This window comes from Alnus glutinosa, chromosome 11 (genome assembly GCF_958979055.1).
Source record: "Alnus glutinosa chromosome 11, dhAlnGlut1.1, whole genome shotgun sequence".
Taxonomy (NCBI): Eukaryota; Viridiplantae; Streptophyta; class Magnoliopsida; order Fagales; family Betulaceae; genus Alnus; species Alnus glutinosa.
Window position 1 is genome coordinate 7185853 of NC_084896.1, and position 21375 is coordinate 7207227.

General features: G+C 37.1%; 1 long non-coding RNA gene across 1 annotated transcript; it reads right to left on the reverse strand.

The window, feature by feature from the left end:
• Positions 1-3277: 3277 nt before the first annotated feature.
• Positions 3278-7225, reverse strand: LOC133882326 (uncharacterized). The gene is made up of 3 exons (XR_009902652.1): positions 6661-7225; positions 4899-4997; positions 3278-3584 (listed from the first exon to the last, which is right to left on the reverse strand). It is a non-coding gene; the product is annotated as an uncharacterized LOC133882326 (long non-coding RNA).
• Between the last annotated feature and the right edge of the window lie 14150 nt (positions 7226-21375).

Consider the following 21375-nt stretch of genomic DNA (forward strand, 5'->3'; position numbering starts at 1 on the left):
AAATAAAACTCAACAACAAATAAATATATCTTTAAATCAACAATAAATCTTTGCTCATATTTTCTTTTAAATCTAAGTTATATCGAGGCATTGTCAATAATAATGAAACAACATTATTAATTGGTCTTTATATCGGAAAATACCAACTCGCTAACCTGTCAGGCCTAAAGAGGTTTGAATAGATGTAAGGGAAGACCCTACAATGTCCTCATGATTTTTGAATTGTAGTTCACAATATCATCTTTAATGGTAAAAATTTTACATATAAAGAATTCTAGAACTTAAGTCGAGCTTTGTATATATAGTAACAGTAGAAAACATATCTTGTGCATTAAGGGATTCGATTCTAGAGTGTAGTGGTTATTCATCATGAAAATTATGTCAGGGATCATGTTGGAGTAGGAAATGGTGCTGGTTTTGTTATTTCAAATATTGGTTCCTATTATCTTGCTAATAAATTGGCCAAATTTCATATGAAAAATATTTTTCCTTCTCGATCTGTTTCGGCTAACCTTTTATTTGTTAGTCAGTTTGCACGTGATAGCGATTATTACTTTGAGTTTTTTTTTTTCTACACCAACGCACAATGTTTAGCGGGAGTTGAACGTTTGACCCATGATCTTGTAAGTGGGGGTCGGGGGAGGGGGGGATAACCACTTACACATGTTATGTATGTACGCATTTTGTACTATACATATGATTATAAATCTACTTTACACTCACGCATGGTTTTTAGCCCTTGGGATAATTAGGAACTAAAAGAAAATATAGAATTGGAGAAAGCGCATATAGGCTCTCTGTAAAGTGAGGGCATTCTCAAAAAGAAAAAGAAAAAAGGAGGTAGTACGTCAGAGCATAGAAGTTGTACATGAAAAAGATTGTACAAAGGAGAGAGGAATCGGGAATAAACAAAGATGAAACCTAGCTGTGACGAACCTTTTTTTTTTTTTATACAAAACGGACTCGCACAATGGCATGACGAATAATCACAAAGCCAACTCATAGTACACATCCCATAACATGTACCTAATATATCATTGTATATCAACTATGCAGCGGAATTAAATCTTATAGACGAACAAGTGTAGATTATATCAACAGAGCAAATACATTGTCTATCTGTTTAAAGCTTAATTAAAATATTAGTTAAACAAAAGAATGGCTGTACAAAATGCGTGTCACATACGATGCAGGCCATACATATAAAATATCTACTCAAAATACAGACTATCCACTAGTTCAACACCTACAACCGTCATGATAGACTTCATTCGTTGTATCCCAAATATTGGTTTATTGTTATTGGCTACATTATGGTTGACAAAAACGCTTCCATATCAAGGACTGCTATAACAGGGACACCGTATTTCCAAAATCCTCCAAACGAATATTCCAGAATATTAATTCCAATATTGAATGGACTGATCAAGACATGAATATGCACATAATACCTCTAAAGAAGACAAGTTCTTGTTGAAGGAAATATTCTGGAGACTTTACAGCTCAGACAGTTAGTTTTCCCTATAGCCCATCCGGACATGAGCCACTAACAGTAGAAGTTATATGAAGGTTCGAATAGCTCAGCAAACACGAGCCACCGTGAGCAAAAGTCCTATGAAGGTCCAGATGGCCCAGCTGATGCGAGCCATAGAGAGCAAAAGTCTGTAAGAAGGTCCAGATGTTGATGCGGTGACAGCGGACTGTGGATGTAGTCTATGCAACTGTTCAGACGCTAGGCTTGCAAGTCTGGACGCGCTTCAGTGATTACTCGAAGTTTTAAGTTGCAGGTCCGAACGCCAAAGGCCAGGTTTGAACCCCGCATTTGAAATTCGAGTTTGAGTAGAACTAGGTTTTCTGAAGCCTATTTAAAAGGGCTTATAGGCGTCTTATTTGTAAGGAACCTGTAATTTCTATTATGCTAAGAAATGGGGTTTAGGCAGAAATTGTTAGATGTCCTAACTCTCTTGGAGTATTTGTGTTATTTGATCAATGTACCATTGAAGTCTAGCTTAGGAAGAGCCCTAAGCTAAAGGAGTCTATCGAAGAACTCTTTAGACAGGTAGTCTGATTGGAAGGCGTTGACTTATAGGCATGTGTAATGTCCAGAATATTAGTTGGCATTTTAAGAGTAAAATAAATAAATGATAATAGGAAATATAAATAAATAAAAGATAAAAGAAAAAGGGAAATTGTAAGGTGACTAAAAGACAAGAAAAGGAAATGGAAGGTAAACTTAAAGCAAACAAATAAAACAATCAGACAAAGAATAGAAAAGGAAAAGCAAAAATATATGTGTAAAAGAACGAGCAGATCTGGTCAACAAAAGAAGCACACGTTAGTTTTTTTTAAAAAAAAATAGGAAACCTTAGGCTTATTCTTTCTCTTTTCTTTATACACTTAAGACAACACTTTTGATTTTTCTCACTTCTCACGTGTTGCACTCAGCATCTCTTCACTTAACTCAAAACAAAAAGAAAGGAAGAAGCAAGCTCTCAAGTCTTCACGCACAACTAGCCTATTTTTCAAGCTTCTCAAACTCTTCATTCCTCTCTTGTTCTTTCACATGGATTATGGGCAAGCTATGAGTCTCAGCATTTGAAGTTATATTTTCGTTCTTTTTTGGGCTGAACCGTAAGTCTCTTCTCCTCTCTACCTCTTATGTGTTTTTCATCTTCTTACTCATGTCTTTAACACGATATTCGGTTTTTGGCATGGGTGTTGTTCCAAATCGAAGTTTCCCTCATTTTGAGCTTTGGGTAACAATTATTGGTGTTAGAACTTCCAATCTATCGATTATTTGGAGGTAATTTCGTAATCCCTAATACTTCTCAAAGTTAGGTTAATTTTAGGAATGTAATGAAATTATTGGAATGGACATGGGGTCTTTATTTGCAATAAATTCATTCATGATATTCAAGCTTTGGGTTGATTATTGTTGGACTAAACTTCAATTTTAGCGTTGTTGAAGAGTAGGTGAGAAACCCTAAATTTGATGAGTTGAATTAAATTAGGGCTTTTAGGTGCTTGAACCCTAGAATGTTAATTTCTTGATTTATTGCATTTAGTGTGTTGATTAATTCCAAATTACCTATAGCTTTCATGAAAAATAGATATTTATGGGGTTAGGTCCTAATGCTTGTAATTTGCATAAATTGGAGATTTTAATTGTAAATATAAGTGTGACGACCCGTTTTTTTTTTTTTTTTTTTTTTTTTATACAAACGTAAAACGAGTCATCGCAGTGGCACGACTACGTGTCGCTCAGCCAACATATGGCACATGCCCCATAACATGTACCTGATAATCAGAGTATAACATACATCTATCTATGCAGCGGATAACGTAAATTTGAATAGCGGAAATTACAACTTATACATCTATTACAAATTAATTACAACAAAGAGCCATTTAACATCTATCTGTTTGAGTCTTATTAACACTATAACAATAATGGCTTAACAAAGAATAAGTGACACAAACGTCACAATTACAACTGTTGCGGCGAGCTTCAGTCATAATATCCCAAGCACACTGCTACCGACCCATCGACTATACCGAAGTACCTGCAGCCAAAGAAACATCGTCTACACGGTTGTGGTGGTATCCACATCCGCATAGGTGAAATAATGAGTTCACCGCCTTAGTATACCTCATACTAAGACCTCAGTGGTATAAGACTAACTGAGTTTTCACAAAGAACCAACCTCTATTTATTTTTAGTCGTGCGAGCACTATATTAGCCACAATTTACCAACAGCTAATGCAGCAAACACCGACTATTCAGAAAACATTTAAAACATACTATATAGCTGTGAACATATGTAGAAGTTCCAATCTACCGCTTGGAAGATTCTACATATAGACCCCTCTATAATAATACTTTTCACCGGTCGCTCAGACATATGTGCACACGATCACTCCATCACAGATATCACGTATACACATAGGTCTTAAGCAAAGAACATGGCATCTTACTCTTCCATACTAGGATAACATCCTTCAACAAAACACTCGCAACACCATCTCTAATCGTATTCCAGCTTCATGCCTTGACGTCAGTAGATCATGAGAGCACTAGAGTTAAACTCAATCATGCTAACACGTCTTTCCTGATGAACAAGAACAGTCAACCTTCCTACTCATAGACATGCCATTACTCGCACCTGGGTAGTCATGTATCCATGTACTTTCAAGTTCAATGTATGACCTTAACACATGACTATCCGATAGAAATATACATAAGATCTTTTTCATGAAGACTCTTATGCATACCAATACGTCTAGTAAAACTACTCATAACATAAAAACATCTCTCACAAAACAATGATATATATGCTATGCATGAACTAGGGCTAATAATGCTGCTGATACTGATATGCTGCTGATACTGTTATGCTGCTGATACTGATATGCTGCTAATACTGTTATGCTGCTGATATACTGATATTGCTGGTATGTATGCTCTATACTACATGCTCATTGTTCCGTGCTTGACCAGTATATATTGCACTACTGTGTCACGCTGAAATCATGCAGTTGTTAAATCACGTCATTTTAAAACTAAACAAATCCAGCATTTTACCCAACACTTTGAAATCATTCAAAACTTAGTTTCTTTATCAAATCTACGCAATTTCAACATGACATGTTCTCAAACAATTTGCATAATTTAAATCTCAACCGCAGAACTTAACACTTTAAATCTAGTCAATACTTTTCACTCTTGCACTATCTCTTAAACATCATTGATATAGTTTAAACATAATCGAAACTAATAAGTCATCTTAAAGCATATACATTTCATCATATGGTTGGTTCAGTTTCATAAACAAAATATATATTTTTATCAATCCAATACATATAAAAATATATATTTTCTCAGTGAGTGGAATACCCACCTTGGCTGCATTGGACTCCAACTCGAACACTCCCTTGGACTCTAGTCACTTGGACTCTACATTGGAGAACCAATTAAAATCTCCAATTTGAACACGATCCTGCAAACATTGATATTGTTAGACTACACTATTGAACCCCATACTTTATAACATATAAACTACCCGCGTACTCACATGTCGCACTACTCTATCTCCAGAACCAATTAAGTTCCTTTAACTACTATTAGGTCAATCCTCGCTTGTAGGTTCATATTTTATCACACTTATTTATCTTTAAGATACTTCTATTATTTTACTTGTCTATTTATTATATTAACAATGTATATTTGATTCATATACATTTATATGTATACACATACAACGCTTAAACCTAATCCGATGATACACATAAGTACTATGTATATATAGATAAGTGAATTAGTCACTAGGTTGCTACATAATTGATTTATATCACATTTATATGTTCTATGAGTCTATTAGCTTATACATATTAACTTAGGGTTATTTGGGTAGTTTACATCATCATTTGTCGCCTATGATATTAGTCTTAGGCTCTAGGTTTATATCTTAATTTATTTCTTATCCTTAAACACCATTGTTATTACATTCAACACTTTTATCTTTTATTAGCTACTAACCATCTAGGTAGTTTAGGTTATAGAACATAAATCTTATATAATATATCAATTTAACCACTCATTTTAGATTAGGTTACAATATATATATATATATATATACTAACGCTTGAGGCATATACATAGATCTTCTATTAAAACCACATAGACACATACATTCTCCAAAACTACACCCTTTTCACCTAAAGCATCTCTAATTAGCCACATACATACAAACAACCATCAACAATCTAACACAATATCTTACAACCATCCACTTAGGAGCTCTTCCACAATCTCTACAAACTCGAACTTCAAGAAAACATCATCAAATAATCATAACATAAACCATCTCTAATAAACCTCCAAGTCTAACTATTCTTAGGCATCCACCAACATGAAAATCACCCAGAATTCCAACAACAACAATACCCAAACACCAAACAATCATCTATAAACATTAATCTCAACCCTTAATAATTAATCATTAGCCAATTATCGCTAAACTACCAATCCAACCAGATTTGGTTCTACCAAAACATCCATCAAATTAAAATGTCAAACCACTCCAATATCACGTTAAAGCCCCAATTGGTTAAACCAATCCCTACAACAATACATCCAAATATCATTTAAACAGAATATCAACAACAAAGCCCCAATTGGGACCTTCCAAAATAAAACTATTTTTGCTTAGCATGAACCCTAACTTACAAGCACAATCAATAACCCATAAAACTCTTAAGATTTCAACCTAAATCAACCCAAAAGGCACTACACCAAATCAGCCCATTAAAATTACCCTAATCAGCCCATCATCAGAAAACATTCAATAAAAATCACCAAAGACCCATTCAGCCACCTAGAAAAAAATCAACAAGCCATAACTAAAATCAAATCCCAAATCAGCCCTACAATCTCCAATAAACCCCCATTCATTTTTGCAACCAAAAATCTTAAACATTAACCACTGAAAATCAACCCAAATCAAAACCCATAAGATTATTCATCAAAATGAGTAGCTTTCAAAACCCTATAATTTCATCTCAGCCAAGACCCAATCAAAACTCTAAAAATAAGATACCAATTTCATGCTATTAAACAATGGGTAACTCAAAACACAAAGAAATAGGGTTAGAGATTTTTACCAGTTTCTGATTTCCCTTCCAGCAGTCAAAACCCACGAAAATCACTGAAAATCACCACTTCTAGCCTCACCGGTGTCATTAGCTCCAACCCACCAACAACCCACTCCAAAAATCACACCTCACGGCCTCACTCATGGGATGGGCGTGTGTGACGGAGAGAAAATGTGGAAGGGGAAGTGACGTGCGGGTTTGTGGGTGCGAGAGAAAGACGAGAGGAAGGAGAAGAGAAGAAGAGATGGAAGCTGCGTGTGACCCGAAGAAAAGAAGAGGAAGTGGAAGGGCTGTGGGTTTCGGCTAACATGAAGAAACAGGGGCAAGTGCGTTTTGTGCATGCGTGAGTGACAAAGAGGAGAAAGCAAGGAAAAGGAAAGAAAGAAAAAGAATAGGGAGAGTGAGTGCTGCGCTGAGGAGAGAGGGAGAGAAAGAAAGAAAAGTGAAAGAAAAGAGAGAGGGGAAGACCGGTTGGGCTTGTCCCATATTCTTATTTCCTTTTTCTTTTCTTTTATTAATATCAAAAGATAAGGCATCTCCCAAGCCACAACAAAGTGACACATGGCATTGGATGGGATTCTCTTTTATCTTAAGGCTTTATCTTCTATAAAATTACTGCAGTGCCACACCTAATATTTGTTCTATCTTTTGTTAATTAATATTCAACCTCATTTTTAATCTAACTACATTTTACCCATACGATTAGTCATTTGTTACCCGATTACTCATTAGTATTTTATCATTCTAATTTCATTATTTTATCCTAAACTCATTTTATCTTAATAACATGCGTATTATTACTTAAGATCTAATTATTAGTCTCATCTAATTAATAAATATAATTTATTAATTTGCTAAGTCACCTATTTATTTCTTGGTCTTCACACTAAGAATAATTTTATGTATAGGTTTAGTTAATTAATGAGTAGTAAAGTAAACCCTTGAATTTTATGGGTAACATAGTAGTGTAGCTTTTGAGCAATTAAAAATGCTACCTAGAGCGGTTATTGGCTAGGATACTAAATAACACAATGTGTTGTATTTTTAGCGGTATATTGCGATGAACTTAGAGTCATTTGAAGTTAGGAGTACAAGCGATCTGAGGTGAGTATTCTACTCATTGAGAAAATATATTTTTGTGTATTATGGATTTGTAAAATGTATATTGTTTTATGAATCCAAACCGACTGTATGATGAAATATATGTTTTGGGATAATTTGAATAGTTTGATTATGTTCAATTATATCAATGATGTTTAAGAAATGATGCAAGACTGAAATGTGTTGAATTGAGTTAAAGTGTTTGAGTGTACTGTGGTTGGGATTTAAATTATGCAAATTGTTTGAGAACATGTCATGTTGAAACTGTTTATGTTTTATGAAGAAACTATGTTTTGAATGATTTCAAAGTATTTGATGAAATGTTGGACTTGTTTAGTTTTGAGGGAACTTGATTTAGTAACAGCATGATACAGTAGAGAAACATATACTGGTTAGGCACAGAGCATAGAGCATGGGGCATGTAATATAGAACATACATACAACAGCAGTACAGCAGTAACAGAACGCAGTAAAGCAGCAGTAAACACAGTTAAACAGCAATAAACTCAATTCATGCATATCATGTATAGTATTGTTTCATGAGTGATGTTTTAATGCTATGAGTAGTTTTTACTAGACGTGTTAATATGCATAAGGGTCTTAAATGAAAAGAGCTTATGTATATTTCTATCGAATGTACAGCAATTATGACCATAGCGGCGAGCTTCAATCATAACATCCTGAGTACACTGCTACCAAAGCATCCACAATACCGGAGTACCTACAGTCACAACATCAGAATCTACACGGTTTCGGGGGTTGCCGCATCCGTACAGGTAGAATTATGAGCCCATCGTCTTAGCATAAATAATATACTAAGACCTTAGAGGTATAATATTCACTGAGTTTTCGCAAATAACTAACTTTTCATTTTTAGTCTCGCGTATACTATAACAGCTACCAATTTACAAAAATTTTGTTTGAAAACCCCCGTAGCTGATATAGCAAACACCGACTAATAGAAAACATTTAAAGCATACTATGTAGCTGTGAACATATATAAAAGTTCCAGTCATCCCACCTTCGAAGCAACTGCATACATTCCCACCTACTATAATACTTTTATATTTGGTGGCTCAAATGTACAAAGACACAGCGTTGCCAAATGTGAGTAACTTCGTGTCGAGTGCATTACAACTTCGTGCCTTTGTACAACAGCTGATCATACGAGCACTAGAGTGGAACTCTAATATGCAAGCACATCTTTACTGAAGAACAAATGATATTCTACCTACCTACCGCAAGACACTTACATTACCCAAATCCAATAGCGTATATGAGTGCCAAATATTGAATATTTAAACCCTTTAATTTACATTAGTTAATTTTTTAGCTGTGTCTTTATCTAATGTTTTGTGTTAGATTTGTGTTTTTAGTGTTTTGTAGGTTGTTAAAAGAAAATGGTAGCTTTAAGGTGAAAAATGTAAAGCTTGGAAGAAAGCACACTTTGAGAAGACTAAGATGATGTGGTTATGTTTAACCAAATCAATGAAACGATTAAATCGGAATTTCTCTAATTGGAGTCAAAATCGAATTGGATTAAATTTCAGATTCTGCATATTTGGCCATAAATTTCAGCTTAAGTATTGGATTAAGGTGAATCAAGCGGCGTTGGAAAGCTAAACCAAAATACTACAAATCATTGTAAAATAGGATTTTCCTAATTTGGACGTCTACTATGCCAAAATCTCCCCGCAATAAAAGACCGCAAATCTGGACGAATTTGGAGTCCTTTTCCTTCTTGGATTGAGTTTTGAGTCTCTTAATCAAACTAGAAGACTAACCTCTGATTTTTCTAGAATATCTAGGGCTTCTAGGGCTTGTTTTACCCCTATAAATAGACCTTTAAGTCTCAAGAAAAAGTGTGTGAAGATAGAGAGCAAATTTTTATTTAGTTCATGCGTCTCCGTTCTTCTTGCAACGTTTTGTTTTTTTAAGTTTTTGTTTTTGATGTTTTTAATACAAGTTAACATTTTATTTTTAGTCATAAGAGGCTAAACCCTCAACTAAGGTTGAGGATGAAGCCTCACGTATGATTAGCAACACTATTCTCAGGTGATGTAATATTTTCCAATTTTAATGAGTATGATTTTCCAATTGTTTTACTTCAATTCATTTTTGTGGAATGATTTTTCGATATCTTTTGTGATTCGATGATACATTTGATGATTTAAGATAGTTTCATAAAATTGTTTGTGCTTGGTTTTCTTTGTTAAAAAAAAAAAATTGGATATCCCTTGTAATTTATTCTACGGATACAATTAATGTTTTAATTTAAACTGGATATCTTGCTGCGATTTACGGATACACTTGGTGATTTAATTTAAATTTGATTTCTTTTGTGATTTGTGTAAAGAATGGATACATGGGATGGTTTTGATTAATTGTTTGAAGCAAAAGTAAAACATACTTAAGATTTTATTGTGAGAACTTTAGGAAATATTATTGATCATGGTAATATGTTGCTTTGAATTTGTGAGTGCGGATTCCAATACCTTAGTGCTTTTTTTACTTGATTAAATTCACTTTAAATTTGTTTATGCTCTTGATTTTTATTCGCAAAATCAATTTCTTAATTTTTGGAACTAGGTTAGGATTAGATTAATTTAGTCATAAATTTGTTTTCAAAAAAAACAATTCCCTGTGGAATTGACCTCGCACTTGCAATCCATTAACTGCAAACGATTCGTGCACTTGCGAATACAATTAAAATTCACAACAAGCGTAGTAATCTAAGTACATCAAGCACAAATCAATGGCATCTTACTCAGCAATACAAAGATACAACGTTGCCAAATGTAAGTAACTTCGTGTCAAGTGCCTTACAGCTTCGTGCCTTTGAACAACAGCTGATCATGCGAGCACTAGAGTGAAACTCTAATATGCAAGCACATCTTTACTGAAGAACAAATGACATTCCACCTACCTACTGCAAGACACTTACATTACTCAAATCCAGTAGCGTAGTAATCTAAGTATATCAAAGCTCAATGCCTTTAAATCATGCAAATAGAAATATACATATCATAAAAACGACACACACATGTAAACTATGCTATGCATACTCATGATAGTCTTATTATTCTTTATGAGATTTACCCTCAAAATTTATTATGAGGCTTACCCTTTAAATTCATTAAGAAGCTTACCCTCGGGTTTTATGCACATGCTTAATGCTTTACAATTCTTTTTTTTTTTTTATATGTAAATGAAATTTTATATAAGGAAAAAAAGCGTAAGGCGCCCCTCTAAGTACACTGGAAGTATACACAAGGAAACGCCTAAGAAGGCAAAGAAAAATGAACAAGAAAATCAAAAAAGCTAATAGACACGGGTGACAACAAAGCCTCCGTCCAAAGATACAACAAATGTAAAAACGATTAAACAATATTGTCCATGGAATTCTCCAAGTCTTCAAAACACCTAGTATTTCTCTCCTTCCATACACACCAAAGAATGCATAGAGGCACCATCTTCCAAACTGCCGCACTCCTTGACCTACCCGCCTTCCACCAACAAGAAAATAAATCGACAACTCTCCTAGGTATGACCCAAGACATACCAAACCGAGGAAAGACATGATTCCACAAAGTAGAAGCCACATCACAATGAAGAAAAAGGTGGTCCACAGTTTCCCCGTCTCTTTTGCACAAGTAGCATCTATCCACAATGATGATCTTTCGCTTCCTGAGATTATCCGCTGTAAGAATATTACCAAGGGCTACCGACCATGCAAAGAATGCCGCCCTCGAAGGAGCCTGAGTCCTCCACACACTCTTCCAAGGGAACCGACTAACCTCACCACCGGCCAAGGAGCTGAAATAGGATTTAACCTTGAACACCCCTTTCTCGGAAGGGACCCACCTAAGCCTGTAAGCACGATCTCTACTCACCATGGCTAAATGTAACACATGAAAGAAGGATGCAAAAACACCCACTTCCCAGTCATGCGCCTCTCTAACAAAGCTCACATTCCACTGGATAGAGCCTCCCAAAACCTCCATATTATCCGCAATGGAAGCATCCTTCATCTGAGCAATACCAAAAAGAACAGGAAAAGCTTCCTTCAACACCCTATCCCCGCACCACAGATCATGTCAAAATTTTGTCCTAACCCCATCCCCCACTTCCAATCTAGAGAAACCAAAGAAACTCCCCCACCTTTTCCTGATATTCTTCCACAGCCCCACCCCATGAGCACCTACAAGCTCGCGGGAGCACCACCCACCCCACAAACTACCATACTTGGCATCCACCGCAACTCTCCACCAAGCTTCTCTCTCTCTACCATACCGCCACAACCATTTACCTAACAAAGCTTGGTTGAACAATAACAAATTTCGAATACCCGACCCCCCATTTGGAATTGGGGAATAGACTTTCGACCACCTCACCAAGTGAAATTTAGATTCTTCACCCAAACCACCCCAAAGAAAATCCCGTTGTAGCTTCTCTAAGTGAGCGGCAACACTCCTCGGGAGATGGAACAGAGACAAAAAGTAAGTAGGCACATTGGCTAAGGTACTCTTAATAAGGGTTTCTCTACCACCTTTAGAGAGATACATCATTTTCCAACTAGCCAAACGACGATCAATCTTCTCAACAACCCCGTCCCAAATATGCGTGGACTTATAGGAGGCCCCTAAAGGAAGACGGAGATACTTAACCGACAAAGTGGCAAACCCACACCCTAAAATGTTGGCTAGCCTTTCCGCTTGATCAACATGCCCCACTGGAATTAAATTAGACTTAGCCAAATTAACCTTCAACCCCGAAGCTACTTCAAAGAGGAGGAAGAGACTCCTCAAATTACGTAACTGAGAATCAAGGGCACTACAAAAAATCAGAGTATCATCTGCAAACAGAAGATGCGAAAAATCTACGTCACCTATTTTAAAACCTTCCAACAAACCCCCACAAACTGCAACTGAGATCATACGGCTCAAGGCTTCCATCACAAAAGCAAACAAAAGGGGTGACAGAGGATCCCCTTGTCTCAGACCTCGAGAGCTACTGAAAAAACCAAAAGGGGAGCCATTGATAAACACCGAAAACCGCACAGTTGATATGTAATGAGCTATCCACCTACACCATTTTTCCCCAAAGCTACACCTCCTCAACATATACAAAAGAAACTCCCAGTTAACATGATCGTAAGCTTTCTCCAAGTACATTTTGCAAATGATGCCTGGAACCCCCGATCTGAGCCTACTATCAATGCATTCATTAGCAATAAGAATCGGATCAAGAATCTGTCTTCCTTTGATAAAAGCGCTCTGAGATTTGGAAATGACCTTCTCCAAGACTGACTTCAATCTGTTTGCTAGAACTTTAGCAATAATCTTGTAGATGCCTCCCACCAAACTAATAGGCCGGAAATCTTTGATGGAGTTAGCCCTTGGAACATTCGGAATAAGAGAAATAAACGAAGCATTCAGGCTCTTCTCAAACAGACCTCTGGCATGAAACTAATCAAAAACCTTCATAATGTCCACTCTCACGACATCCCAGCACGCTTGGAAGAAGGCCAAAGAAAAGCCATCCGGACCCGGTGCCTTATCACCATTCAAAGCTGACACTACCTTCTTGACCTCCTCCTCTTCGAACGCTCTCTCCAACCAACTGGCATCAGAATATGAAATAGAATCAAAGGAAATACCATCCACCCTAGGCCTCCACCTACTCGGCTCATGAAATAGCTTTTGATAGAACTCAACCACGTGATCGCCAATTTCTGTCTTATTAGAAGAAAGAGTATCTCCAATCAATAAAGAGTCAATAGAGTTGAACCTTCTGTTTGAATTTGCTATGGAGTGGAAGAACTTAGTACACTTGTCCCCTTCTCTTAACCACAAGACTCTAGATTTCTGCCGCCAGCTCACCTCCTCCAAAAGAGAACACCTCTCTATCTCTCTGACGATCTCTGTCTTCTTCTGAAGCTCCTCCACAACTAAAGCCCTACTTTCTTCAATAGCATCAAAAGCCTGAATTTCTTCAAACAACTTCATCTTGTTCCTCTCTACCTTACCAAAAACCTCTTCATTCCAAATCTTCAAATTCTTTTTCAATGCCTTTAGTTTACAAGCTAAGGCAAAACTAGGAGTACCTTGAAACGAGTAAGAATCCCACCAATGTTTCACCTTCCACACAAATCCTTCTGCTTTAAGCCACATGTTCTCAAATTTGAAAGACCTGTTCCCACTAGAGAAGTCACCACAATCAAGAAGAATCGGAAAGTGATTTGAATAAAGGCGAGGAAGCCTCTTTTGAGACGACACAGGAAACCGAGCTTCCCAATCAGGGGAGACTAGAAAACGATCAATCCTAGACCACACAGGGGGATCAAAAGTACGTGACCAAGTAAAAGCACCCCCAGCAAGAGGAAAATCCACGATACCCATCTCAGAGATAAAATCAGAGAACTCTCTCATAGCAGACCTACTACCCTCACTAGACCTTTCACTAGGGAAACGAGCAACATTGAAATCGCCTCCTATACACCACGGCAAGCTCCACCAAATAAGAATCCCAGCCAACTCATCCCAGAGCAGACTCCTATCCATATCAGAATTCAAACCGTAAACACCTGCGAAAGCCCAGACGAAACGATCCATTACATTCCTAAAGGAAACAGCGAGAGTAAAAACCCCCAAACACACATCAACTTTATCCACCACCCTATTATCCCACATGATCAAAATACCTCATGATGCCCCACAGGAGTCTAGACAACACTAATCCACATGATTGCAGCCCCAGAGATTGCGCACAAAGCTACTCGAAATACCATGAATCTTTGTTTCTTGGAAGCAAATGATATCTGCCTTCCAATCTCTGAGCAAGTTACTAATCCTTAGTCGTTTGTTTTTCTTATTCAGCCCCCTCACATTCCATGACAGAATTCTTGGCTTCATAACACAACTCGATGCCCTCTCGTCTTCCTTTTCCCGCGGCTTGAGCATGAACCTCTAGCATCGTAGTTAATGGAACACTCCAAATTCTGAACCTCCCTTTTTCCCTTCTTTCCCCCACCATACAGAGCACCCTCCTCACCTAAACGACGATCCTCTTCAATAAACAACAAGAAATCCAGCAATTGTAACTTATGACCCTCAAACGAAATCTCTAAAATGGGATAAATCTCATTCGCACGCTGAATGACCCAATCAGAGTAACCTGAGAGATCCCTCTCTGAATTGGAATAGGTATTTAGAGGAGACACTGAACCCACCGAACCTTCTCTCTCCACCACATCCACGTCCCAGAAAACCTTCCCACTATCTGCCACATCATTAGGCTGATCACCCTCTTGAAACACCACCAAATCTGAACATCCAGTATGCTGGCTGTTGGAATTCCCCACACCATCCTTTGCCTGCATACAAGGATAATCCTGAAGAGGCATCAACGGCAACCCCCACCCGTTCAACCCAGAGACAGCCAGCTCCCTTGAAAAATTCCCTTTCCAAGCGAATGATCCTCCCTCGCCACTACCTGCGCAAGGACCAAAAAGCCTAGACATCTGAGCCCTACCTTCAGACACCGCACTCAGCAAATTTTTCAGCACTTGAAAAAAAATCTGCCAGAGTGTCGACCATGCTCTCTCTCACCGCTAGGTTCAGCTCCGGTTGGACCCTCGCTGGTGACATGACTTCCATTGGCTCGCCGTTAGTCACAACAAACATCAAATCCACCGGATCTGGAGAAACCGCAGGACCCACCGTTCCACCCACCGAAAGAGAGATACTAGAGAGCAACGACGATCTCGGCACAATCAGAGGAACACAGGAAGATGTCGACGCCTCTAATTCGCTAGACTGACCCGCTTCACTTCTCACTGGCAACCGGTCCAAGCAAGAAAGGACTTGAAAAATTGGCTAGGCAATAGCTTTGCCCTTAGGATCGGGCTCAAGACATACCTGCTACTGCTGATCCACACCCTCTAGCTCCAGTTGGGCTTGTGAAATTAGCTGGGCTGGAGCCACTCCTCTAGGATCCACGCCCCTGTCCAACTTCATTTTTTACCTGAAAACTGCCTTGGTCCTTGGCTTGGGCTTAGGCTTAGGCTTAGGCTTAGTCTTGGACTTGGGCTTTGATCTCCCAACATAACTAGAGAAAACACCAGCCTCTAAACCATTCCCACCAAAAGAAGTTTCTACACTTTTAAGCTGAGATCCCAAATAATTATCCATCATACACGTTGGACAAGATTTCAAGGACAACTCTGCCAGATTTTCCACACTGCCCAACAACCCATCTACCCTCTCCAAGCAAGCACCAACATCTACTTTTAGCTGCAGCAACGTATCTCTTAGGCTGAGAAAATTGATTCTATCACCAAGAAGGCAAGTCATGTCAGAAGCCCCATACCCCTTCTCAGCATCCTGACCAACACCGTTTGAGGAAGGAAGTTTTGTCGGAAGATTAACCTAAGCCGAAGAGGCTGCCGGAGCTATGAACCGCATTTTGCCCAACACTGAAACTTGTCCAGAATTGGACGTGGGCATCCCCTCACAATGCCTCCCCTCCGAAAGTTCCTTTACCCACCTCGGCACCTTGGCTACCTGCTCTGAAACAACACCAAAAGGCTCTTCCACTGGTGGTGCCGACCTTGCCAGCACCTCTGCATAACTTCTCCTCTTCTCCTTCCCCGCTTGGGCCTTAATATCTACTGCCACTGGTTTGGACCCAGCTCTAAAGAATTCAAACACCCTTCTTAACTCTGAGCCAAAAAGCTCCCAACCTTTACCAGTTTTACCTTCCGGGACGATAATCGAATCACTTCTTCTATTACCAATGAATTCCTCAACCACCAGAAAACCACCATGTCTGTTGAAGCAACGTTGAGCTAGAATCCAAGGGAACCCCTGTAAAGATTGGTTCCAAAATACCCGAGAGTCTTCCTCTCTAACCAGATCCTCAAGGATTCTCACCAACCAAGCTAGCTCATCCCTTTCCAAAAAAATAGACCTCTTCCTCCCTTTACAATACACACGAATACGAAGCCCTGTTTCGCCTCCCACCACCCGCAACTCAAACTCATTGGATTCCACCGACCAACTACTTGAAAATCCCATACCAAAACACTCTAATTTTCTAGATTTAACTACGACTTGGAACACTCAGAAAGGCATAATCTTAGTCACTAAATATCACACTTATATTTGGCAGATGGCCTCTTCATCTTCTGTAGGCTGAAGTCAACTCTATCTCCCAAGTCACTCAGTGCCTTAATCTATTCAAGGAACTATCACGCCTTTCTCATGTCCTCATGTGTGGTATACCAGTGAATGCAGGAGAATAAACATTGAGAACCCTAGGTTATAGTGTTCATACTCTCCCAGTTAGATATGTTAGAGTGCCATTGATCTCTTCCTCACTCAATGGTTCAGATGTAGAACTCTAGTGGATAAAATCAGGTTAAGCCTAAAAGTTGGATGTGTAGAACCCTTTCTATGCTGGGAAATTAGAACTGGTGAAGACGACTCTTCGCCGTCCAAGTTTATTGAGCTTCCTTATCTATCCTTCCTAAGATAGTGATCAAGCACGTTGAACAAACCTTAGATCATTCTTGTGGAAGGGCACTAACTTGAGCACCAAAGGTGCTAAAGTTGCTTGGGAATATGGGTGTCTTCCTAAGAAGGGAACCTGGGTACTAGATTTAACAAAGATAACTAACTTCGTTGATAATGCAAAATGCAAATGCTTTACAATTCCAACTCTATAACCTATTCTTTGCAAATAATGCTTTCTTCAAACAATGAATCAATCAACATGCATTGTTATCATTCTACTTTACATAATTTAAATCCCAACCACAATACACATTCAAACACTTTAAATCAATTCAACACCCTTCATTCATGCAACAATTCATAAATATGATTTGAACATAATCGAAACTACTCAAATTATCCAAAACATATAATTCAACATACAGTTGGTTCGGATTTGTAAAAAATATATATTTTGCAATTCCATAATTGTATAAAATTAGTTTTCTTAGTGAGTAGAATACTCATCTTAGCTGCATTGGACTCTTGACTCTAACTTCCACTAGATTCTAGTCACTCAAACTCTATATTGGAAAACCAATCGAAGTCTCCAATTGTGACACAATCTTGCAAATACTTATAATGTTAGACTATACTATGGAACTCATTCTATGGCATTTAAACTATCCGTGTGCTCACCCGTTGCGTTACCCGTGTCTAAGTCTAGTTAAGTTTCCTAAACTATTATTAGGTTATCATTTTATTCATCTTATTATCTCATGACACGTTTGCTATCTTATTTAACTACTTATTATTATTATTATTGTTATCATGCCACATTATCATTGTTAATGCTTTTACAACTTGTTACTCACCTACTAAGATAACAATATATATTTAACTCATATATATGTATATATTTATATACATGTATACATGAAAATATATGATGCTTAAACCCAATCCAATGATACACTAAAATACTTAGTGTACATGAATAGGTGGATTAGTTACTTAATTACTACTCTAAACGGATTTCAAGCCTATATGTATATATATATATATATATATATATATATTTCCTTAATTTATTTCTAATTTGGTAATCATTCCGATAATTAACTTATAGAGCCTATTGCTTAACACTTACTCTTTATTAATTACTAACCATTTAGGTAATTTAGATTATGGAACTTATCCTATTTAATTTACTAAATTAATAGCTCCTTACCATGAACTATGACGCCCATACTATAATCCTTACATATTTCATTTTTATTCTATTAGACTCTTCCTTTAGTTCACCTCAAAGCATTAGCCATCAGCTACTATGCTTAACCATCAATTTACATAGCCCAATCAATAATAACTTCTACCAACATCTTATAACAATTATCATCCTTAAACGACCATTCACTTTCAAGGTCCCACATGCCTCATAATCCCAAATCAACTCCAAATCAAGGGCCTAGGCACCCACAAGCATCAAAGGCCAAAAACCAACTCCAATGTCATTAAAACAACACTATGGGAACTTAATAAAAAATCCAACATCATCAAATTATCAATCCAAAATCCAGATTTGAATCCATCAAGAACACCCGTTAAAATCACTCTTTTCGTACATGGCCACTACAAGAGACTAACCAAACCATTCAACCATTTTCAATTAGCATTAACCCCTTCAACACAAACCCAAACAACAACTCAATCGATCCGGCCACCATGTAAGCCCATTTAAAGTTCCAATAACCTAACTAAAATCATCAATCACATTTACAAATCCACAGCAAATATCATATGGTCATTCACCTAGAATCAAACTTCAAAGACTCATTCAGCCAACAACAAATCTAGAAAATTTCACCAACAAACCCAATCAATTTTGGCTTCAAAAATTCAGAATTTCTAAACTAAAGTAATCCCATAAAATCACACCTCAATCAATAGCCAAAAAGACCAAACGGAAAGACCCATCAACAATGATTCTAAAATACAAATCCAAAACCTCATTTTAAAATCATCAAACACAAAATATAGCATCACAAAACCAAAATCCCAAGAGACATACACCATTTGGCCAACTCCCCCAAAAATAAATATGAAACCCTAAATTTCTTCCCAATCAAAGCCAGAAGATAAAGATACAAATTTATGCTATTTAGGCAATGGGTATTCTAAAAAATGCAGGGAAATAGGGTTAGGGATTTTACCTTCTTTGATTCTCCTTCAAGTAGCATGACCCACGAAAATCACGGCTCTATCTTCCAATCAAGATCTCCAACTCTACATTCTGCTCATCAAAGTCTCTCAATCTCAGTTCATCTCTCTCACAGATGCAGGGTGTGTGTGGGTGTACAAGAGGAAGATGAAGAGAGGAAGAAGAAGGTAAAGGGAAAGGGTTGTGCGTGCGAGATAGTGAGGGAAGAGAGGAGGAAAGACAAAGGGAAGAGGAGAAGGGAGAAATGGAGGAGGGGGTTCGAGCACTAAAATAGGGGATGGGTAATGTGCGTGTGGGGGAGAAGAGGAAGAGGGAAAGAAAGGAAAAGGAAAGAAAGAAAGGAACTGTCGTGCAATCCAAAGAGATGAGAGAAGAAAAGGGAGAAAAGAAAAGAAAGAGGAATAGAGATAGGAAGAGACGTGTTTGGTGAAGAAATAAGGGGAAGAGATCATGCAATCTTCTCCAAACCAATCACAAGCTGACAAGTGGCAAGGGGGAGATTTCCTTTAATTTAAGCCCCAACTTTTATTAAATTACTACAGGACCCCACTATATTAAAAATCTTCTCATTTAATAATTAATATTTTACCCTACATATATTTAAACCACAGTTTTGTTAATGTAATTAATTATTTATTCAACTAGAACCCACTATAATAATTATTATACTTTCTATTATTTTATCTTAAGTTTATTTTATTTTGATAATATAATTATTATTACCTGAAATACAATTATTAGTCACATCTATTTAATAAATACAATTTATTAATTGATAAATCTCCTATTTAATTTCTTTGTCTTCACATCCTCCCCTCCTTAGAAAAATTTCGTCCTCGAAATTTGTAGACAACTCTTTTAATCTCACATGCTTACATGAAACTATCCCAACGGTCCTCAAAAATAATTTGCATCAAGCATCCTATCCTCAGTCTCAAAGTCTTATCTAGTCCCAACACTCAGCTAACTTATACTTTATTCATATGAGCTTACATCGTCCTCTAAAATCCTCAATCACTTTAACTCATATATCACTTTACTATACAAAACCTTACAAGTACCACTTGTCTCTTTTATTACAAGTCCAAGTCAGTTCACTAACTCTCACCTCCTTAGTTTAAAACTCTTTATCCAAACTATGACTTAAGGTGAATCATTCTCATTCTTCTATACAATATATTTTGATTTATCCTTAGAGCCTCAAACTCTTAGTCATTGTGGCAAACTATCCCCAAGACTCTAGTCATGAAATTTATTCCTTAAGCAACCTCAACAACAATTTAATTGCTTTACATGAATCTCCTATATCGTTTACTTTATAAACTCTTAAAATCATACTTGGATCATCTCCAATTGGCCTCAATTTTGACCTATAAGACACCAAAGATTTAGCGTGGGCTCACTAAGTGATATTATGATCTATTTCTCTTTAAATCTTAGGTACTAGCATCCTCAAATAGGTAAACCATTGAAATTTTCAAACTTAACCTAATATTACAAGGCCTTAACTTGCTCCTTATTCCTGATTGGTGGCTTATTCTCAACATTTTATCGATCCAATTTTGTTAACTCCTTACTATTTCACCAGCATCTGTACCTTCAAACCATAAATTTACACTTAATATTTGTTTTACACTTACTATGACACCATTATTTCACCAAAGATCAACTAGCAATTAACTTCTTTCTAACACTTGGACCTAATTCAAACAGCATTCTCTAACACGTACAAATATATATTGAAGTTCATATTCGAACTATCTTCTTTACTTTAATAATCATTTGTGTTAAACACTATACTTTACACATAAAGCATGTTTGAACTACTAACTTTTAAGTTAATTCTTATGTTTGAAATCATGTTTCAAAGGTATTTTGGCTTAGCCTTAAATTTTATTAAATAGTCAT